At 40.5% G+C, this 23505-nt stretch overlaps 1 long non-coding RNA gene across 1 annotated transcript; it reads right to left on the reverse strand.

Moving 5' to 3' along the window:
• Positions 1-577: 577 nt before the first annotated feature.
• Positions 578-22340, reverse strand: LOC144586502 (uncharacterized). The gene is made up of 2 exons (XR_013541359.1): positions 20555-22340; positions 578-13968 (listed from the first exon to the last, which is right to left on the reverse strand). It is a non-coding gene; the product is annotated as an uncharacterized LOC144586502 (long non-coding RNA).
• Between the last annotated feature and the right edge of the window lie 1165 nt (positions 22341-23505).

The raw sequence follows: 23505 nt of genomic DNA on the forward strand, positions 1-23505 counted from the left end.
AGTACCGTATTTGGATTTAGGCCAAAAAGTTATTTTTGATGAGCAGGAGAAGATACTGGTCACATTTGTGGATTCATTTATTTCCTTTGTTACATGATTCATGTGGCTTTGTCAAGCAAGTTCCTTGCTGTCTTCCCATGTCAGCGTCACCCACAAGTAGGGATGGAGATGCCGACAATGTGATAACGCTACATGGTGTAAGCAACACAAATGAGAGATGGTATGCAGCGCAAAGCCAGCCGTAACAAAATAAGGAGAGGATGAATGCAAACAGGTGAAGAATAAGTAAGTAGATTCTGTGGCTCTGAATAGAGAAGCAAGCTGAAGAGGGGGCAAGGCAAAGCAAAGCAAGTACCTAGAATTCATCATATAACAGAAAAAGGGAGAGAGAGAGAGAGAGAGAGAGAGAGAGAGAGAGAGAGAAGTTCACAACCAATCACCGCTATAACTTGTAGAGAAGTGTGCCTCTGAAGGGCAACAGAGATTCTTCATGGTGTGTGTTGTATACACAAAAGACTAATCATGGTATCAACACCCACCAGTTCTCGGACGTAAACAGTGTATTCCATCACCTTACTTTTTCTCAGAGCAAGCAGACCTAGATAGATAGACAAAACGTACGGTTCCGTGTTGTTGTCTATTTATAATAACACTAATTATTCATCTGACCTGGATCTTTTTTCCCCCCGCAATTCCTTGCCTCCCTCTTTCTTCATTTCAGAAGAATATTCCTTAAGGAATAATTCAGAATAATTCAGAAATAATTCATCACAGATGGGCAGATAGACAGGCAGACAAAACATGAGACCAAACAAAAGGTTCTGGGCTGGCTGCAGTCTCATATTTCTGTTTTGTAGGTAATCCAGGATAGAGTTAGTAAACAGGGTAAATGGCTTAGCATTACTTGAAGAGCCAGTGTGGGATAATGGTTAAAGAAGGAGTGGGCAAAATGTGACCCAAGGGCCATGTGTAGCTTTCAAAACAATTTTGCAGCCCCCATGACAGTTCTGCTTCTACCTGCTCCCTGCCCAGACATACAACTGTTTTGCTGATTCTGGAGGTCTCTGGATGTTTCAGTTTTTCCATTATAAAGGCTGCTGGGTGCCACAGTGTCACCCCTCCATCAAAATCAGAAACAGACGCTCAAGTACATCTGGCTATAACACCTCCTCTTCCAGCATATCCGGAACTGTAGTCCCAAGGGCAGTTTGTGTCATTCTGTCAACTCCTGTGATGCTGCTGAAACCAGTTGTATTGGCTCTTGCTTTTCCATTGGACTATTTCAGTGATGTGGAGAGGGGGGATTTGCTGGTTGGGTAACAGCCTATCCTCCATATTATTTTACCCACGTTTTGTGCTCTGGAGAGAACACTCCAGCTTTGCGTACAGCATCAAAACACTAGACGCTGTTCCAAGTCCTCCATACAGAGCACGCTACCATAGTCTCATGAGACTGAAGGATACCTATGATCCAGGACTGCTCTGGCCTATGGTCAATGCTTGGGGTAAATGGATTCGAGTGTTGGTCCATGACCGGGGGCTCCAAGCAAACTCCTAACATTTCTGAGGAAACCAGAAATGTGATTCCTTTGACAAAGATACAAATATTTCTAGATAGTTGGCTTTGTCCCATTAGATTATCAACTTATGTAGTATTCAGAGGTAATGGATTTATCTAAAAATACCCATCTAGCTGATAAGAGTAATTAATATTTTTTTTTCTAGAACTAAAATACATCATTTTAGAGATGGGTAAGAAATATAAGCACTCATACGGACATCTACAAGGTGCATGCATCCATAAACATACACACTGGGCAACTGCTAAGATAATTACTGTCAGCTGCTAAACATGTCATCACCAGGGCCTATTAAAAAGTCTAGAAATATAAGTGGAAGAAATGGGTAAATATGGTCTAGACAATACTGATATTCACCGTCTCATAGAATTGATAGATTAAGGGACAGTAGAAAATCTGTATCCTGAATGAATTTGATAAGGTGGAAGTTATAGGTCTATGAATTCTCCATTTTGATCATTGTAGTACAATTGCATCGCAATAAAATATGGTATGTTCCAAAAGCAAATTGTTCACTAATATGATGAGTGAACAATATTTATTGGCTCAACTGAGGGGGAAATGCATCAGTTTTTCAGAAGAAATCAGTAACAGGAAGGATAGAAAAACCTCACATCTGAATTCAAATGTCCCTAAGCAGTATAAATCAGGAGGTAGCAGATTATTTGCTTTTTACCAGATAATGAATTCTTGTTCCTTAGATCATTGCATTCTTCCCATGTATCCCCATGTCCCTGGCTGGGTGCCATTGCAACATCTCATGACATTGATACCGATTGGTTTGACCCCCCTAAGAATCCAACAGCAAATAGAGGCTGCAGCCAAGAAATGAGAAGAAGAATGAGGCTCAGAAGAGCAGCAATGAAGGAATCAGAAAAGATAAATGTAAAAACGTGTCACTGGAGACCAAGACCAAGACCATCCACACTCTTGTATTTCCAATCATCATGTGTGGGTGCAAAAGCTGGACAGTTAAGAAAGCTGACAGCGAAAAAAATGATTTGTTTTGGAGGAGAGCTTTGCAGATACCCTGGGCTTCCAGGAGGACAAAACAAATGGGTCCTGGAGCAAATCAAGCCTGAAATATCTCTGGAGGCAAAAATGCTGAAACTGAGGCTGTCCTACTTTGGGTACATCACGAGAAGGCAAGATTCTCTGGAAAAGATAACAACAGTGGGCAAGGTGGAAGGCGACAGGAAAAGAGGAAGACCAGATATGAGATGGACTGACTCTCCAAAAGGAAGCCACAGGCTTGAGTTTACAAGAGCTGAGCTGGGCAGTTGAGAACAGGACATTGAGAAATCACTCCTTCCTAGGGTTGCATAAGTCAGAAGTGACTTGATGGCACACCACCACCACCACCACCACCACCACAACAACAACAATAACAACAACAACAACAACGAATAGACAATGTGGAGCTCCCCTGCCTTTCTCTACTTAATGGGTTTCTGTGGTGAAAGAAAGCATCTGAAGGCAGAAGTGGGAGAACATGAAGGGAAGGGGAGAAGCTGTTATTTACACAGCCCTATTGCAAATTCTTTGAACAGCACAATAAACACTGCATCTACTACAGGCATTCTTTGCTTCCTGTTTACAGCCTTTAGAAAGCTGGGATCAGAGATGTTCAGACAACCAGAACTGAGCCTGCATGACAAAGCTGAGTTGGACCAAGGAAGAAAAGTAATTCACATTGACCAGAATCCTCTGGCAATTTATATTTGTGTTACATTGAAATGCACCAGTCACTGCAGTCGATTGATGTTAATTAATGAAGTGCTGGTTGAATTCCTGGTTGCACACCCTGTTCTGTGATGAACATGTAACCAGAAAGGTGATTGGTGTCTCTCTATTGAGTGGCAATTTGCCCCTGTGATATACACAATTTCATTTATGCAAGAATAAGTCATCAATAGGATTCTCTTCAGAGCAGTGAAGAACTCATCACAGGAATGGTTTTTGGCCAGCTACCTCAAAAGGTGGATTTTGAGGGCCATAGAAAAGCAGCAAATTGGTAATCTGTTGTGACTATGTACAGTATTCAGGAAGGCTTTCACGGCCGGTATCTAATGGTTGTTGTGGGTTTTCGGGCTCTTTGGCCATGTTTTGAAGGTTGTTCTTCCTAACGTTTCGCCAGTCTCTGTGGCTGGCATCTTCAGAGGACAGCACTCTGTGCTCTGGTGTAGTTTGCTTGGGAGTGGAGCATTTATGGCTGTGAGATAGGCTTTTGTCCTTTTCAGGAGATGGGTGATTGGTGCGTCTTGTTGTGGGTGTTTTGTTGTGATAAGGAGGAGAGATTATCTGTCACTGTGATAATTTTGAAAAAACACAACCTACAAACAGTATTCAAGCCCACCACAAAAATACAACAAATGCTATGGTCAGCAAAGGACAGAAGGGACCCCCTCACCAATGCAGGAGTATACCGGATACCTTGCAGTTGTGGCCAGGTATACATTGGAACCACAAAATGAAGCATCCACACCCAAATCAAAGAACATGAGAGACACTAAAACATGCCCTAAAACATGCCCTAAAACAAGCTGGACATGAAATTCTATTTCAAAATACTGAAATACTGGACAACACCAGTAATCATTATGTCAGACTGCACAGGGAAGCCATTGAAATCCACAAGCACCAGCAGAACTTCAACAAAAAAGAGGAAAGTTTGAAACTCAACAAAATTTGGCTTCCAGCTCTGAAAAATACAGGTCAACGAATTCTACCCAGCCACAAGGACCAGGGATCACTACACACAAAAGACCAGCTAACGACACCTATCAATCACAGTGACAGATAATCTCTCCTCCTTATCACAAAAATACACCCACGACAAGACACACAAATCACCCATCTCCTGAAAAGGACAAAAACCTATCTCACAGCCATAAATACTCCACTCCCAAGCAAACTACACCAGAGCACAGAGTGCTGTCCTCTGAAGATGCCGGCCACAGAGACTGGCAAAACGTTAGGAAGAACAACCTTCAGAACATGGCCAAAGAGACTGAAAACCCCACAACAACCATGTTGTGACTACGTTTGTACGAACTGGAGGGAGGAGAGATACCTGTGAGTTTTTCGGCCTCCAGTGGCAAAATAATATGGTTCCTTTGTTTGGGAAGTCTGGGACACCCTTTGCTGCTTTGGTTTTGGCAGCAAAACGTCTTGAGGCAGGCCTTTTGGTCAGCATCCTTGTGTGTTCTACAACACTTTGAAGCAGCTCTTGACTGTGCCCAGGAGGTCACCAGTTTCAACCTTCCTCCCCGGCTGTTAATTTCCATGGCTTTGCTAAGCTTCTTCCCCACAGGAGAGAAAATTTACTTTTCTGGTGTACAACTCCAGCCAGCATGACCATTTGAAAAAGGTAACTTTTCTAAGCCCTTTTCCCCCTATCCCTGATACATGTGAGCTCTTTGGAGAGACCTCTTAGCAAGGGATTTTATTAGCGTGCTTGCACTGAGTGGCTCTGGGGAGTTCTGCTTGGATCAACAAGAAACATTGGTTGTAACATGTTTCAGAGGATTTGTGAAACTCTCGGCATGTGGGAAGTGGGAATCACACCCCTTCGCTCGGCAGGCCCACACACTGATGACATGTGGAAAGCTTCGCTCTCGCTGTTTGTCCTTGGAAATGCGTAAGTACAGAAGTTAATCCTTCTTGGGATAAATCTCATTTATGTGTTTGTCTCCTCAGCAAGGTTTATCCTACCTCATTAAGTTTTGGCATCTCAAAGGGCAACAGCTGCACTGTCACATTGCCACTGCTTAAAGAAACCCCTCTTCACGATCATGTTTAATGCAAACTTATTCCTCTCTCCAACTGAAGGAACATTAAGCCAGATTTTCCTTATCTTATTGCTATTTGCTTTTAAAAGTATTTTGATTTTGAACAAAGATACTGTAGAATATCTTCAGCTGGTCTACTCTGGCAGACGTCCAATAACGCAAGCTGTGCTCCCTTCATCAAACCCAGCTGGGAATCTGATGCAGCCAGGAAGGGAAGGGTGGCTTCAGAGGACAAATGAAAGAGGTTGACTTTACTGGATATTACCTGTCACAGAAGGAGTTTGATTTCTCTGAGTTTATTTATTAACACTTATTTATGCATTTGTTGTATTTTTAAAATCCTGCCTTTCTTCTTCTGATGAAGAAGCAGGAACGTACATGGTACTCATCCTCCTTGCATTATTCTGACAAAAACTCTGTGTGGTAGATCAAGCTCAGAGTGTGTGCATATCCTAAGGCCACCCTCTGAGTTTCATGACTGACTAAGGCTTTGAATTCAGGTCTAACTGAGTTCAACATAGTCTACGCTGCCTTTCCTGGTTAAGGGATAATGGTGCAAACAGTCCAGGAATCTTCTAAAATGTGGGTAGGTAAGGTAGACAACTTGCAGCTAGTGGCAGGGATATTGGGGTGGAGAGGTTCAAACAATTTTCTTTGACCATGTCCACCCCTGTGTCATATCACCATCACTGTCCATTTAATTGTCTGCCTCTTAGACCAGGCCGCAGAACTTCCCAAAAGTAGAAGGCATGTGAGCTTGTTGGCAGCAGGAAAGAGGAGGAGCAGGAAAGCCAAGGGGCTAAAAGAACCGACAGCATCTGCCCCTTGAGGCCTACATGACTTGGCAGGCATCCTGAGATGCTGCTCTCGGACCCCAGCCCTGCCAGGAATGACAGCCTTTAGCTCCTAGGATCTGTGGAGCTGTAAAGGATTCCAAGAGTCATTAAGTCCAACCTCCTTTCAAAGCAGGAAATCCACAGCTAAACCTCTGCCAAGTGGCCATCTTGCCACTGCTCAAGAACCTTCAATGTAGAAAAGTCCTCCACCCTCTGGTTGTATCCTGGCTTTCTTCTTTTGGATATGTTTCAGTTTGTCAGCATCCTCCTTAAAACACATGTGCCCAGAGCTGGACACAGTATTCCAGATGAAATCCAACCCAACAGATTTACTTCCTTTGACCCAGACACTATGCTTCTGTAGATCCACCCAAATATCACTTTCATTCTGCTGTGTTACACTGTTGACTCATATTTAGCTTTTTACCTACTAAAATCTGAGATCCTTTTCATCTGTACTATTGTTTAGAAGGTAACTTAAAACCCAACTGTTCAGAGAGGCTTTCCACATTGGCCCTGGTTGATTTTATGCCTCTTGTCCTGCTATCACGTAGAGAACCTGCCTTTGGTGCCATTTGTTTTTATCTTGAGAACATTTTTAATTTGATATTGTTTATTTGCCATTTATTCTTTGTCTAAATACAGAACTTCACGGCTATCCCTGTTAAAGGTCATTTTGTTTATTTTGGCCCAACCTGTTAAAAGTCATCTTGGATCCCTGATTCTTCTTTCTCAATTATTAGCTACCCCACTAGTACTAATATTCCACCTGTCACTTCTCTCCAAGAAGATAAAGTATGTGCCTTGAGGCATTTTACTATAGTTATGCAAAGATCTCATGTTGCTTGTCCTGATGAGCAGAAGATATGAACTTTCATTCCAGCTCTGTAGCTGCTGAAAGAGCATCGTAACTTCTGTCTTGGAATTGCCCCTATCTGCTCTTGAAATCTCTCTTTCAGCTTTCCTGCACTCACTGGTGTAGTTTTTAAATGATGCACCCCATTTTCCCCTTGAGTTTGTGTTCTGAAATGAGCCATCTATACTCTTATGTAGCATGGAACTCCGTGATTAGAGCAGTGGGGACAACTTTGGAAGTGACACAAATGCTGGCCACTGAAAAGGATTGGGGACAATTATTGGTGCCTTTTTACCTTCCCTCCCCAGAGGAGACTGGGAAGCTGGTCAAGGCTTTGGCAGTGATTGCCTGAGCTGCTTATTACAGAGAGGACCACAATAAGCAGAAGATGATGGGAAATGGAGGGTGAAAGAAAATGGAGGTGGTTTTCAGGCAAACATGGAAGATGGTGCACTCTAAGAGAAGTGAAGACAAGACAAGAAGTCCAAAAAAAGGAAATCCAAATGGGAACTATGAGAGAAGAGCAGAGAAATATATTTGCCCAGGAGCTGCAGGGTTCGCAGAGGATGATAATGGCCAAAACCCAGTTGCTTAGCACAGTAAGTCACAGTAGAGTAGGCCCATTGAATCAATGGGATTTTGGTGAGTCAATTCCTCTGCAAATTCCATTGATTCAAATAAGGCTATTCTAAATGAGACTTAATATGCTAAAATAAGTCACAGTTAGAATAGGGCCATTTGATACAATGGAACCTACAGAGGAGTTGACTCATCAAACCCCCATTAATTCAATGGACCTACTCTAACGCAACTTTACATGGAGCAACAAATTTTGGCTAATGAACTGAAATAACTGACCAGTTGTCCACATTGATTCTAAAAGAGGCCATACCCCTTGATCCATTAGTCTTCATAGCTAGCACATTGTGTTTAATCCCCAAAGTATGTGCCAGTTCCTTCCAGCTCAGGACGACCCTTCTGACTTTTCCCAGTGTTTACAGTGAAATATGCCCTAAATATATTTACTCTGGCTAACCTAATACAAAAGAAATGATTGTGGAATCCTAACAAAAATACATGCTGAAAAGATAGGCAAACACATATGAATCTGGATTGTTTAGTGGAACATTGGTTTGCTGCCACATCCAATTTTTCTCATTAGAACTTGTTTTATTTGAACATGACGCAGTATGCCGTGTAAAATGTAAAATTGTTAATCGTATTACGATATGGAAAACAAATTAATTATGCATGATATTGGAAATGGGTTATTAATTCTACACTGGAAAGATTACAGAAATGCAAGCATTATTTCACGTTATCTGATACATGTGTGTGTGTCTGTGTCTGTGTGTGTCTGTGTCTGTATGTGTGTGTGTGTGTGTGTGTATGTATGTGCATACAGTAGATACATATATACTATACATACATATATACAGAATATATGAGTAGGTAGGTATTAATCAAATAAGAATAAGAAATAATGCCTACATTTCTCTGATGTTTCCAGCGTTGGACTAACAACCTATTTCCAGTTTTGAGACTGTTTTTGTAATTCAAGTTTTATTTATAAGCCTACAGAAACAACCCTATTGGTGTAACACAACTGGGATGGCTTCATCAGCCCCTCATGGTAACATTTAAGTTAATCTACTTGAAAGCTTCTTACCCCCACCCTTTGTTTGTTTTTTGGTTTTTGTGTGTGTGTGTTTGGGGGAGGTTCTCAGACACCCTAGGTGTCCCATTCGCCTTGGGAAACCCTTTGGGAGCCTTGGGGGGGGGGAGGATACTTCAATAGAAAAAAATCACTGCCAGATCAGTGGTGGTCCTGATCCTGACAGTGAGACCAGTGACTACTACGTTTGGTTCATAAAGGCTTCTCCCTCTATTCCAAGTCTCCCAAAGGCTTCCACAGGTCAAAAGGAGTCTTCTCTTCTCATGAGATGGCCAAAGTATTCCAGCCTCAGCTTCAGGATCTGTCCTTCCAGTTGAGCCCTCAGGGTTGATTTCCTTTAGAATTGATAGGTTTGTTCTCCTTGCAGTCCAGGGAACTCTCAAGAGCCTCCTCCAGCACCACAGTTCAAAGGCACCAATTCTTCGGCGGTCTGCTTTCTTTATGGTCCAGCTGTCACTTCCATACGTCACTACAGGAAAAACCATAGCTTTGACTATTCAGACTTTTGTTGGCAAGGTGATGTTTCTGCTTTTTAAGATGCTGTCAAGGTTTGTCATTGCTTTCCTCCAAAGAAGCAGACGTCTTTTAATTTCGTGGCTGCTGCCACCATCTGCAGTGATCATAGAGCCCAAGAAAGTAAAATCTGTCATTGGCTCCATATCTTCCCCTTCTATTTCCCAGGAGGTTACTTCTGCATCATTGTCGTCATTGTCATCATTTTCAGCACAGCATCACCATCTCCTCTTGAATAATATGCAGCACTAAAAAAAATGAGAACAACATTATGCTGTGTGTTTCCTCCCCTCAAGCAGTTGGACCCCAACATAACTTTGCATTTAGGCCCAAGACTGGTTCTTGGGCCACTACGCTATGCTGATGGTGTTTTAGATAATCCTTGAAAATAAATATTAGCCAGAATCCTATAGGTCTTTGCTGCCAGCTAATTGACAAGGTGCTGGAGTGCATCTCGGTTGCATGCCTAGTCATGCACCCGATTGCAGGACTAAGATGTACATCAGCACCTCATCAATTATCTGCAGTTAGCCACTGCAAGACACAAATTTTATGTGAACATCTGGAGAATTCCAATTATTCTGTTCTTACCACAAGACAATAGAGATCTACACTTTATTCTTTTCAGGCAAAAGCCTAACTGGAGAAAACCAACTGAATCAATAGGTCTTACAGGAGTCTTCTCTCACAACTCATTCATCACTTAATGGATCTACTCATTGGAGGTCTAGCACAGTGGTTCTTAACCTTTGTTACTCGGATGCTTTTGAACTGCAACTCCCAGAAACCTCAGCCAGCACAGCTGGTGGTGAAGGCTTCTGGGAGTTGCAGTCCAAAACTCCTGAGTAACCCAAGGTTAAGAACCAGTGATCTAGCATATGGATGAAGGCCACAAAGACTAATGTCCAAATACTTAATTCCAACCTGAATCAAATCCAAACTGTCTGAAATGTGCACACTCATTACTTAGACACAGTCTTCCATAAGGTTATAAAAAAAGAGAATAAAATGGGGGGTATTTATTAACTTGTTTATTTTGTGAGGTATAAAAGCTAGAAGTTTTTTCTGCACAACTTTAAATTGTCTTGTCTCAGTTTATCAAGGATCTCTATTTACTTATTTACTTATTTACTTATTTACTTATTTACTTATTTACTTATTTACTTATTTACTTACTTATTTATTTATTTATTTATTTATTTATTTATTTATTTATTTGATTTGATTTGATTTGATTTGATTTGATTTGATTTATACCCCGCCCATCTGGTATATTCTACCACTCACATTGATTATGATGATGCAGCCTTATTTAGGGTTCACCTGAGATGCTGGTTCTGTTGTCTATGGATCATGGGAGTTGTAATTCAACAAAGATGGAACACACCATGTTGAGAAAGGTAGTTTTGCTGCCTTGTCTGACTACAGCATACTCTGTATAAAACAAAACTTACAGCACTTTATTAAGAAGCCAGCATGGGGAAAGAAATCATTTCTTGACTAGAAAATATAACTAATATGGCTGCTTCACAGCAATTATGCTGTATATTGAATCAATGGGACAAGAATTAGAGAATTGTTATATTTTAATTTGAATGTTATTGATTTTTAAACTTTAACTGAAAATAAAAAAGTTTTCAATTACAGAATAACCTTTGTTTTTATTTCACAGTTAATAATTTTCACACTGCTATATAATTGGGCTAAAGAGGATCTGGAATTAATGAATTGATTTCTGTTAATTATCACTTCACTACATTGTTCTTAAAATCTTTGGTTAACTGAAATTCATAGTGGTCCCTTTCTATTGTTAGTGAAAATGGGGGGTTTAAAAAACAAACCCCAGCCTATTTTACATTATACATATATTCAGATTTTCATGAACACAAATACAAATACACACATATAACTGTTCCAGGGATACAAATATAAACAAATGGATCTCTCTCTGTGTGTGTCTTTAAGATGAGAAATAGCAAAAAATAGATTTAAATGTTTTTTCAAGAAAATATATTTTCTACATTACACAGGGTCCTATCACTTCATGAAAAAATACACACACAGAGAAATAATTACTCTAATTCTACATGAAACCACTGTTTAGTAACCTACCATCAACCATGCAGTCTTATTTGCCTTCTAGCAACAGTGTAGTTAATTACTTGGCTTCATGACAAACAAAAAATTATTTAATACATTTGAATGTGTCACTCACAGCTTCCCTGTGTATCCAGCTGTGCAGCAGAAAACACCGTCTGACCTTGTGCGAGAAGAATTCAAAGCCAAAGGGCCAAACTTTGGCTGTTTCGAGCAAAAATGTAACAATCTTTGCTTTTTATCCATGCATATACTCTTTCTTGTATATGCCTCTGCTATCATGAAACAGAATCAAAATTCTCTTTGCAGGCACATTTAATAAGAAACGTCACTACATTTGGGTTAATGTGCATGTTGTGTGTGTTTGTAAAGGAGCCATGTGTAGTTTTAACTCCCATGGAATCAGCATGATCCCTGAGACCAAGCATGGCTTGTAAGGGTAGTTCCTCCACCACCGCTGCATGAAAATCATAAATTTATTTTGAACAAGTGAATATTTTGATGTTTATTTTAACGAGAGTGTGGGAGGAAATCAGCAACTGGCTTCAATTTGTGTTATAAATTCTTATAAGCCAAAGGAACAAAGGAAAATAAAAACAATGCTTTTTAAAATGTTCTTAGTTTAAACATAATTAATAACCTCTGAAAATCATGCACCAGACAGCCAATCAATTAAACTACTGTATTGGGTGGGGCACCTGGATTCTCCTATTGTACAGCCACCAGCTGCTGGTGTTAGACTCAAGACACACCAAAAGAAAGCATTTCTTCTCACAGGGTATGATTAACTTGTGGAATGATCTGCTACAATGTATGGTAATGATCACTGGCCTAAATGTTTTTTTAAAGGAGATTAAATATTTAATTCTTTGTGTTACAAATATTCCTACCATTTTAAACATGTACATCCTTAAAATGCAACTACCACCATCCTATACAACTTCTAACGAATGGAAAGTCTCACTTGCTTGGTAACTTGGACTCATACAACTGGCGCATGCAATGCTGTGGTTGTACGAGCCGAGGGCAGCTTCTCTTCATGGAGAGCACTGTGATGCCCAGTTACATTTAAATGCACTGTTTATATGATAATGGTAAGTCTATCGTTTTGACATGCACTGGTTTGGTAAGAATGGGATGGGAGGGGAATGGTTCTGATTGGCTGGGAGAAATTAGGGGAGTTGAGGGTTGCTGAAGTTTTTGGAGGAGTCTAGGGGTAGAGAGAGATCAGGGAGAGAATGGATTTTAATAAGAAAGTTTCAGGGGGAGAGAAGTGATAGAGAGGTGGAAGAACTGTATTGAATACATTTTAAAAGCCTAGGAATAAATAACATCTTTTGGACACTGTTATTTTAATAAAATCTTATTAAATTAATTCAAGCCGAATGGTGTGGCGCTCCATACCTGGGGGTTAGCTATGGAAAGAGTATTATATGGGCCTGTGCAAATGCAAGCACACACACATAGGGCAACTAAAGGTTGGTGATGGTGAAAGAGAAAGAGAGGAAATAAAGCAAGATTATTATAGAAAACATGTTTATTTCCTGTGGTGGTTTAAAGAGACCGTTATCTAAATCATTCAAATGACAAGACAAAGAGAGTTTCGACAACAGTATATGAGAGAGGGGTAGGATAAGTACCGCGTGCTCATCAGTGACACTTGCACTGAATGGAATAGAAGCTCAGAAGGATACCGACCAGTTAAAAATGCCCCATTATATAAAATGTATCTGGAATACATAACAGACCAACAGATGTATTAATAAAAGATATATCCAACAAAGGCTATTAGCTGTGAATGCTGGGTTTATTTTTTTCCTCCTGGGGAAGAGTCATATTCAAAGATGTGCTAGTAAGGACTTAACATGGAGTCTCTCCCCCATCCATATCGGAATCACAATATGGGGCAGCCAGAGGGGGAAGTCTGTGGTGGCATAATTTTTGTATATTTAAAAAAAAAGAGTGTGGGTGAAAAAAAGGTGAGAAACCCTGTTTTAATCATTCCAGCACTCTTTCCCCTGAGAAGCTAAGTTTCTATGTGGGTGGAATTTTTTTGTCTGGAGGTGCATTCATGCATGTCAGCCACCTTCATTTTTACTACTCTGAATTGGTCGAGCCCAGATTTCTGCATGCCTTTTCACTTACAAATAGATCTCCCTAGAAGAAATTAGCTTATATGTATTTAAATTTATTCAAAGTGATCAGTTAATTAAAAATTAGTTCAGTGGAAGGTGATTAAAAAGCTAGTTTACCAGCAGATAACTCCATGCTATATGAAAACATGCACAGATGCTGCAGTTAAAACATTCCCAGCCTTTATTTTCATTCCTTTTTTCTAGGTGCACTGTTCTGTTTTTGATCCATTGCAAGTTCTCCATAATCAAAACTCTCTTTGCTCCATCAGTATTTTCCACCTTGACTGTTATTGTCTGAGGCAGGCTATTTGAAGATTTAGCTTCATATCTTCATATCTTCCAATCTTTTTTTTCTGCCTGTGAAGCAAAGAAATCTATTTTTACCCTTTCAGAGTGATAATAGCAGGCAGAACAAAAGTTTAAGTCCTGAATGTTCTTGAGGTGAAATTTTTCGTCTCTGTTTCCTCTTGTTGCCACATTGATCTCTGAAATTGAAAAATGGGTTCATTGTTTAGACATATCCTAGGTTTCACCTATGAAATAAAATGAAATCCCATCAAGAAATATCTTTGACGTTGTGTGCTGGCATTTATGGTATCATTTCTAACTAGAATGCCCAACTGAAACCAAACAGCTCAAACATAGTGGGCTTAATCTAGTATTAATCTTCCTCAGAGTAAGCCCATTGACATTAATGAATTTAAGACAGCAGCTACTAACAAGCCACCTTCATTTCAGTGGGATAGCTCTGGCTAATGTTGGATTCAGCACAATATTTGCAACAAGTCTTAACCTGTCTCTAATAGTGGGGATTATCAACACTGGAAAAGCTAGGAAATCTGTTCTCACTCACTACATTCTGGATCTGGATCCACGGGCCTCGTGTTTAATGCTAATGTTCTTAACAGTACAATTAGAAAAGGTCTGAACAAGTATGGTTTGTTTAGAAGGGTTGCCAGGAGAAAGCCTTTTCTCTCTAAAAAGAACATGGCAGCACAGCTTCAGTTTGTAAAGCTGCATCTAGACAAACCACAAGACTACTGGAACAATGTCCTTTGGATAGACAAGACCCAAGTGGAGCTGTTTGGCCATAATGCACAGTGCCACATTTGGCAAAAAACAAACACAACATATCAGCACAAACGTATCATACCAACTGTCAAGCATGGTGGTGGCGTGGTGATAATCTGGGCACTTTGGTACTAGTACCAAAAAATAAAAAAATAAAAAATTTAGAAGCCTACTCCAAAATAACCCAAAAAGAATGCAATCTGAAAGTCTTCCCCCGCAAATCCATAGACAGCACTATAAACAAAGGTGTGGTGGGGCATTCTGTATAGATTATCTCATAAACTGAAATGAAAATGTATATAGATATCAGTTCAGATACTGAAACAAACAGGCATAGATTAGATACAGTCTCTGCCTCTGTGCAGTTATTTCTACATCAGATAACATCTGATGTGTTTGAATATGTAGGCTTTGTCTTTGATTTAGTTCTACTGAGATGACTATATCACTTACATAGCAAGTAGGGGTTTCCATGATCCAGTGCTCCTCCATAGACAGAAATCCTTCCTAACAGAAAACTAGCATATTTGGAGGAAAGCTAGCTCAGAAATAAAATATTTCTCCTTGGCATCTCCTTGGCATACATATGTGTGTATGTATATACACATACACACATATGCATATGGACAAACATTTGGTTATGTGAGCTACCAACAGGACTATGAAATAACAAAGCCCAGAGACAGATATACAGCATTGATAACAAGTAGGTTTTCTTCTGGTTGTTGTGGGGTTTTTCAGGCTCTTTGGCCATGTTCTGAAGGTTGTTTTTCCTAATGTTTCGCCAGTCTCTGTGGCCGGCATCTTCAGAGGAACAGGAGTCAGAACTCTGTCTGTGCTTGGTTTTCTTCTGTTTCGTTTCTCAAACTGGTGCTGTGGTAGAGCTAATTATTCAGTTTCTTAGCTAAAAATATTTTTAGAACTGCTTGCATAAGAGTAGATGTTTCCAAAAGCCAGTCACTGCTTACAAGCTTACATTTAAGGAAAAAAATCTCAAAAGGGTAAAATAATTGAAATGTAAGATGGAGACAGGAAGCTACCAGTAGTGGCAGCTGAGGGAAAGAACCTGGAGCCTCTGACGTCAGAAAGGTGGCAAATCTGCTCTGGTTTTAGTGCAGGCTTTACAGGAGCTATCCAAGGTTCTGAACTGTTTTAGGGATAGGGTTCATCACCTTGGATCACTCATATAAAAACAGGAGTAAAATTAGAAGTGGTTTCATTGACCTCATGGCATCGATGTCACCAGCCTCCCCTGGAAGGAGCCTTCAGGAAGATGCTTCTTCAGCAGAGTTGGTGGCATGGCGCTGCTTTCTTTCCATCTTACTCATTGATTCCCTCTGACTCATTGCCTCAGTGACACAGGGCAGTTTTTTGTTGTTGTTGTTGTTGTTGTTGTTGTTGTTGTTGTTGTTGTTGCAAGTAAGACAGTACAACTAGGACCTTCCCTTCTTTAACAGCACAGCTTAGGTGCTGTTCTTGCAATAATCCACATCACTGTCTAGGCAACCATAAGCACAATCTCATTCAGAATTTTATGCAAACTATTGACAACATGCTTGTCACCCACAATCAATGATAACAAAAAGAGACCAAGCTGAAATGATACGCAACATTCAAAAGTCTGAATCAAGCAATTAAGCAACCAACTGCACTGGTTAGTAGAGCTACAACTTCACATCTATTAATTAGTGAGACTAGATGGGAAATACAAAGGTCAAATCCTTTTGCTTATCATAGCAAGTGACAACTAGAATAGACCCATTATATAAGTGAAACTTCTGAAGGAGTTGATTCACAAAATCCCCACCAATTCAATTGGCCTACCCTAGGTGTAAATTATTATCAGGAATTGAAAGAAGTGCTTGCAGGATATTTTGGCTCGTGTGTCAAAATAATTTGGCTTAAGAGCACTTTGCATCTTGACTATGTTCCAAACTTATTTTGGAAAGGCTCTGATCTCAATCCTAACATGTGCTGCACAATACCTACCAGCAGTAGAGTACTTATTTCTCTTAAATCTCCGGCATAGAATTGTGAATTAGGGTACTGTGCACAAAAGGTGGTCAGGATACACTATTAGCATACTGTTATTTGTGCATGAGTCTTAGGATCCCATTGGGTATGTCACTGATCTCTAAGCATGAAGTTCATGCAGGTGATAATATGTGCCACATGTTTTAAATTTAGAAGGAAAGGATAGGGTAGCAATGAACAAATTTGTGGTTACAGTTATACTCACGGCTAAGGGGAGGATTTCTATGACATGTCATATATTTTTTCTGTAACTGGTGTTGGAGTTTATGGGTGGGTTTGGACATGTTTACGAGTAATCTGGTGAGAAAGGTCAGATTACTCATAAACATGTTGAACTTTCCTAGGGGTTCAAATGTAGGTTGCACCGAAAATATAAATTGTAATAGAAATCCTCTCCCTACAAGTCATGGCCTATCTCCATGGGATCTTCTCATGAAGCCAGAAGTACAGGAACAATTACCTGAAAAAGTTTTTATTGTATTGTACTACAATTATTATATTGTACTGTGTTGTACTGTATTGTACTCCATTATCTTTGCCCCCTGCTTGGACTGTCTCACTGGTGATGTTGAAAACAAACAATTCTTGTTTAGTTGTTTAGTCGTGTCTGACTCTTCATGACCCCATGGACCAGAGCACGCCAGGCCCTCCTGTCTTCCACTGCCTCCCGGAATTTGGTCAAAAACAAACAATAGAGAATAGCTAACATTTCTTTCCTTGAAAAGTTCTGAGGGGGGCAACATGATTTCTCGTAGCACCTGAAGCTTAGGAAACAGCCATAGTTCAGTGGTACAGCACAGGCTTTGTGTGCAAAAGGGCCCAGCCCTTGTCAGCTCCTGGTAGGAAAGAGAAAGACTGTTTCTCCAAACTTTGGAGAGATGCTACTCACCAATGTCGCATAGACAATATGGAGCTAACTGGAACAGTGGTCCCTCCTGACCCAGGAAACGGCAGCTTGCTATGTCTCACTGAACACAGAATGCTCCACTAAATGGATCTTTAATTTGACCCATCAAAATGCCTCACGTGTTTCTCCTCACCCCCATCTGCCATGTATGGATCCTACATGGCTTGTAGAAGACCAGATGTTCTGAGCCTTCCCCTCCCTCCAAAAAAAGCCATGTAAACTTCTAAATCTGAGATGGATCCAACAGGTCTGCAGCCATCTTACCCAGGCATCCCTCAACTAGCCAACAGCCTAACTTGCTTAAGAGTCTCAAATAAAAGGCACTAGGATGTTCCCCAAGAAAATCAGGGAAATCAAACACTTTGCAAAATGGTGTTAAATTACTGATGCACCCATGCAATGTTTCTGCTTGTTCCTTTAGGGAGAATAATCCCTTCTAATTAATACATATTTCCTACGCATGAAAGCAAGCATGTAGTTGGGGAGTCCTATGTTTGAAAAACAAAACAAAACAAATAATTCTGAATGCTGCCCGTCGTTTAGCTGTGAGCTGATACAATAAGCGCAGTTGAGTGTTTGTGCTTTTCCAAGTGTCTTTTTATCCTTTCCTCCACATTTTCTTTTGCTACCTAATTTCATGCATGGGAGGTCAAAAGACAAAAGGTCAGGCCTGGTTTAAGAGCCATCTGAACAGCCTGCCATTAGTAAGACCACAAGGAAAGTGTCCCTGAATCTGTAAACAACATCAGATTTCTCAAGCGGCACAGTTTTCTCGTCTTGTTCCCATTTCCCTCCAAATCAGGTTATATTTACAGAAAAACAAACTAACTTCACAAGCCTTCTTTTGGCTCTGGAATTACTGCAAATCAGACCTTGAAAATGTATGGGGAGGGGGGGAAGGGCTTAAACAAAAAAGGAATTGTTTGCTTTCCTAAAGCAAAAATGAAACATAAGTAATAATGTGCACTAATTTTTTCAATGGGGGTATGTGAACATTTTTGGGACTGTTTCCTGCCCTTCTAGTTTATGTAAATATTTCTCAAAGAGACTGATTCTTGACACCCTGATCCATAGTCTTGTTGTGATCCGACACCACTTTCTCAGTGTCTGCCCTGTTTGGAAGTCTGCCCCACTGACTTGATTCCAAGTATGTGTGATTGATTTGATACACTCCTGATGGCACATCACACAGAGCCTTTTTAGTCCCATGTACTTGGGAACGAGCTGTTTTGAAATTAGGCTTGTATCCAATCAAAATACAGTATAATAATTGGGCTGCCTTAAACAATTCTATTTTCTGTAACATCACAGAAAAGTCTTGAGATTGGTAGGACTTCTGAGAGTTTGTAATCCTTCAACAGAGTTTCCAGGGTTCCTATGAATGGAACCATCACCTTTCAGGTTTGTATTTGTAGACTAGATGTGCTTTTTTTCCATGGAGGAGGAAAGTCCATGGAGACTTCGTTCCTATCAAATTTAATTTGGAGGTGAGGAGGCAGTTATGCCAATGTCCATGAACAGAAGACAATAAGAAGGAGTCAGCAGTGAAGCTGCCTAGGGGCAAATCTTAACACAACAAATCAGTCAGGTCTTGATATTAATAGCAAAGGGCATTATCCAGCCAAATGATAGTCTCACTTAAATTCCACTGATTTCAGTCAGAGAGTTATGGTAATCGTATTCCTAAGGTTGCCATTCTACACATACTTATTAGACTCAGAGAGTAATTCCTGAAGAACTAAATATAGCTGACTTGCAAGTATTCTTGGTTAAACCACCCACTAAGGTCCTTGGGACTTTATGCTTTATTTTGATTGGGTTGTGTCTATTGTCTGAAACCTTTCTCACAGGCTGTCTAAAATCCTACTAAAGTCAACAAGATTTAAGGAGCTAGTATGCATAAATTGCAGGATCAGTGCACTGGACTGAACTGAACTGTATCGCTTAAAGCAGTGAGATTTAAAATGGATAATATCCAGACTTAATCATACTTAAAGCCTGACCACCGAGATCAATTGTGTTTAGTGATAACTAGTTTAAACCCAACTTATTTCAGTAGACCTACTCTAAGCACTAAATGTGGGTCCAACCTATAGGCTGAAATCCAGTAACAAGTTGCAACTAGAGCAGGCTCTTTGAATCCACAGAACATACCTAAGTATTAACTCATCACATCTTCACAGATTCAGTGGACCTACTCTAGGCACAATTTACTACTGGATTTGAAAATGTGTTTGTTTTGACCTGGTTGTGAACATTTAATGGAAATAATGCTCATCCAGCCAAATAGATAGAAGTTATCTGCAAAGTTCATTATAAGGTTTTTGTGTGTAATATTACCTCTTCCCTTTCTGCTTCACTGCTAGCAACAAAGCATTTTCTGTAGGTATGTGCATGAGATCTCCCTCAGCTATGTGCAACATAATCATAGAAGAAAGAGTTCATTAGAATAGTAGTAAACACTATCCCAAATTGTCTCAAAAAGCTTAATTTTCCTCAACAGGTGGTACTGTCACAAAGAGTGGTTAAAAGACAATTGCATACTTTTCTTAAACTTCCATAGAAGTCTGGCCTGGAAACTTTGTGCCCAAATCTAAATTAAAAACACAAGTAAATAAGCACCATGTAAGCATGCATTTTGACTTTCATGGGCCGGTCATTCTTAGTAGTAATTGCACATCTTTGAAATGCTTCTGAATCCTGAAAACATTTTTATTCTTTCAAGACTTTCACTGAGTTTTTTCCCTCGTTTATTATGGCCTGTCATGTCATATGAGGTTTAGGATGACCCTCATAGATTTTCAAGGAATGTGACATGCTCACAGACTAATTTACTTTTGCTGCCCTCTGTGAGTTTCCGAGGCTGAGCTGGTGTTTGAAGCCATGTCTCTTGACCCCAGTTTAGCACCACACTGGCTCTCACATAATCCTGGTTTAATACATTTTAGCTTCATGCGATTTCATTTTCTTTTAATCTACTTTTAATCTATTACAGATTTTTGTTTGTTTCTTATTATTGTGCCCTTCCATTGCATTCATTTCTTGTTTGATAAACACACCTGTGAGGCTTTGGCCATAATATAACTCGCTGTTGTTATTTTGTAAGCTTTCCGGGGTATCAAGCACAGAATCCTGATGCCTTTTAAAATTAATAAATCTGAATATGTAGAGATTCCATGTGCCTTCTTTCTTTCTTTCTTTCTTTCTTTCTTTCTTTCTTTCTTTCTTTCTTTCTTTCTTTCTTTCTTTCTTTCTTTCCTTCCATCCATCCATCCATCCATCCATCCATCCATCCATCCATCCATCGTCTCTTTTAGCCTGGCTCTCTCTGCTTTTAGTTCTGTTTTAATTCTACCCAGACTTGCTTCTTTTCCTAACACCCCCCCCCCCCCAGTTCTTCCGTGCAGGATTCGCAAAGAGGCCGGACTCGAAGGCAACTCCCTTCAGGTCTTCCGCCGCTCCTTTTCGTCTCTATGGTTACTTCACCCCCCCCTCTCTCCCCTCCTTCCCTTTCCCGCTGCCTTAGTCTTTCCGGCGGAATTTCTTCGGCGCATGCCCCCCTCCCCAGAGGGAGGGAGAAGGAAGGTGGTGCGGTTCGAGACTTAGGTACCGCCTCGAGCGTTCACACGAAAAATCCAAACCAAGAACTTGTTGGAGTTTCGTCAAATTATTCAATCTGCTGACTGAGTCACAATGGTCTCTTTAAGTGTGTGTGTGTGTGTGTGTGTGTGTGTGTGTGTGTGTATTCTCCACTTACACACACACACAAATACACAGACCATTGTGACTCAGCAGATTTACACACACACATACACACACACACACACACACACAGAGAGAGAGAGAGAGAGAGAGAGAGAGAGTATATATATGAATACAAAACACACACACACATATACTTTATATACCACATACAGTATATACCAAAGTTCCAATATACAGTGTATTATACAGTATATATATATATTGGAACTTTGGTATTAAAAATAAAAAAATTTAAAACCTCCGTGTTTTCGCATTGTGTTTTTTCACCGAAGAGAAGGCCGGTATACTAGCCAAATTCCTGCCGGGTGCAAGCTTATTTGGAAGGAAAGTGAGTTCTCCCGGTTGAACTAAGCCCCGAGTAAACCTTCTTAGGCTTGAGTTGACTTAACTTTTAAGCAAAACTTCATACTGAAATTCTGGCTCCACCCAGGCTTTCATGAAGCGCAAGGCCCGATCAAAAGTATGTTTACGCGGAAGCAACGGCCGTTGATTTCAGTGGGACTTACTCCCTTGTAAGCATGCACAGAGCTGGGGCATTAGGTATGACAATGCTCTCGCTGTCTCTCAGCCACTTTAATGCGACTACAAATATTGTTCATTCAGGTGCATAGCTGTCCAGGAAGCTCTTTGAAGACCGTAAAATAATATAATAAATGTGGCTTTTAATTTTCTTGCTCTGAATTCGGTTTCTCCCGCCTTCTTGCACAAAGTTCGCTCTTCCTTCTGTTACTCTCCCCCAACTCTCTCTCTCTCTCTCTCTCTCTTAGCTGTTGTGCAGAGTTATACCACTTCTGTCCAACTTTCCCTAGTAGTAGTGGGCAACTGGTAATCTTCCGGAGCACAGAATTGTGCCATTTCATTTCATTGGGATTCACTGTACTCAGGAGAACATCCTGGCGGATCATGCTCCCATTGCTTACGTTCTTGCTCGGCATTGATGGTTTTCTGGGGGGACTCCGGAGGTTGCACTGAGATGGCAGCTTCACACGCCCATCCTAAACCAAGAGCCTTACTTGGGTGTGATGAAGGAGACTAGTCCATGGACGACGGCTGGGGAGTAAAGGGGGGGGGGAACTCATCCCAAAATTTCCGGCGGCTCACGAAAGTTCATACCACAATAAATTTCCTAGCCTTCCAGATGTCACAAAACTTTTCCTTGATGTTGATTGCGAAGCCACTCCCCAATTCATATCTTCAAACGATCAGGTGCAACTCTGAGCGCAGTTGCGTCAGATAAAGATGAGGCCCGATCCTAAGCATTTTGGCTCTACGGTAGAGTGTACAGGAAATCCCTCTGAGCCCTGTGAAACTTTCCTCTGAGGAAACATGCAAAGAACCAGGCTGTTAAAACTCTGCTGCACAGACTTCAAACGGATTGAGAATTGTGTGCCTTGCCTACGAAATTAGAAGCCTGTGTGCGCCTGAAAAGGAAATCCTTTTAAGGGGGCGTGGGTGGAAATCTGTGAGATTTGCTTCCGAGTAGACAGGGCTGAGTTAGCAAAGTCGAAATCGTTCCGGAAGGCGTTGGACAATAGAGTTCTTCTGCCTTTTTTCGCCATTGCTGTGAAATAAAGATAGTCGATTCTAAATGTCAACTATTTACAGAAATGGTAATCACCCTAGTTTTCTGTTTTAGAAGTCTACTGTTTCGCACCCTTAGCAACTGCTGTGGTACCCAAAGCGGGGCGATTCGCGGAAAACGAAATTCATTTTATTTTAAAATAAACCGTGTGCCATTTCTCACAGGAATGAGCGTGAAATGCTCAGGTGAAGGGCCGTTTTTGACCAAATCTCTCCTTCTTCGAGTGACTGCATTCCTAAGCAAGTTTTTAAAATAAAGATGGTGGAAGTCCAGCGACAGAAAGTCGCGAGTTAGGCGTTTCAAAAAGGCGACGTGCCACTCAGATTATATTACTTTAGGATGGCAGCTTTCCTTTTGAAGATTTCAGTGGATCTCACCTCCATGAGGATTACGGGTCCCATCTGGGCGTTTAGGATCGCAGCCCTAGAAACCGGAGTCACTTTCTATCGACGTCGGTAAACTTTCAGAACTCATGGTATACAGTATTTGAAATTGAAAATGCCTCTCGATCATTGATCTGTCCTCTATTTCGATTTAAATTTCGCATAAGGCGATTCAGAAAAGGTCCGTTCTGTACAGGAAGAGGCAATGGGTCTAATTTCTGAACGATTTAAAGAAAATTATGACCAGTAGACTAACATCAAATCTTTAATCCTTTATTTC

Source organism: Pogona vitticeps, chromosome 2, assembly GCF_051106095.1.
Source record: "Pogona vitticeps strain Pit_001003342236 chromosome 2, PviZW2.1, whole genome shotgun sequence".
NCBI classification, from domain to species: domain Eukaryota; kingdom Metazoa; phylum Chordata; class Lepidosauria; order Squamata; family Agamidae; genus Pogona; species Pogona vitticeps.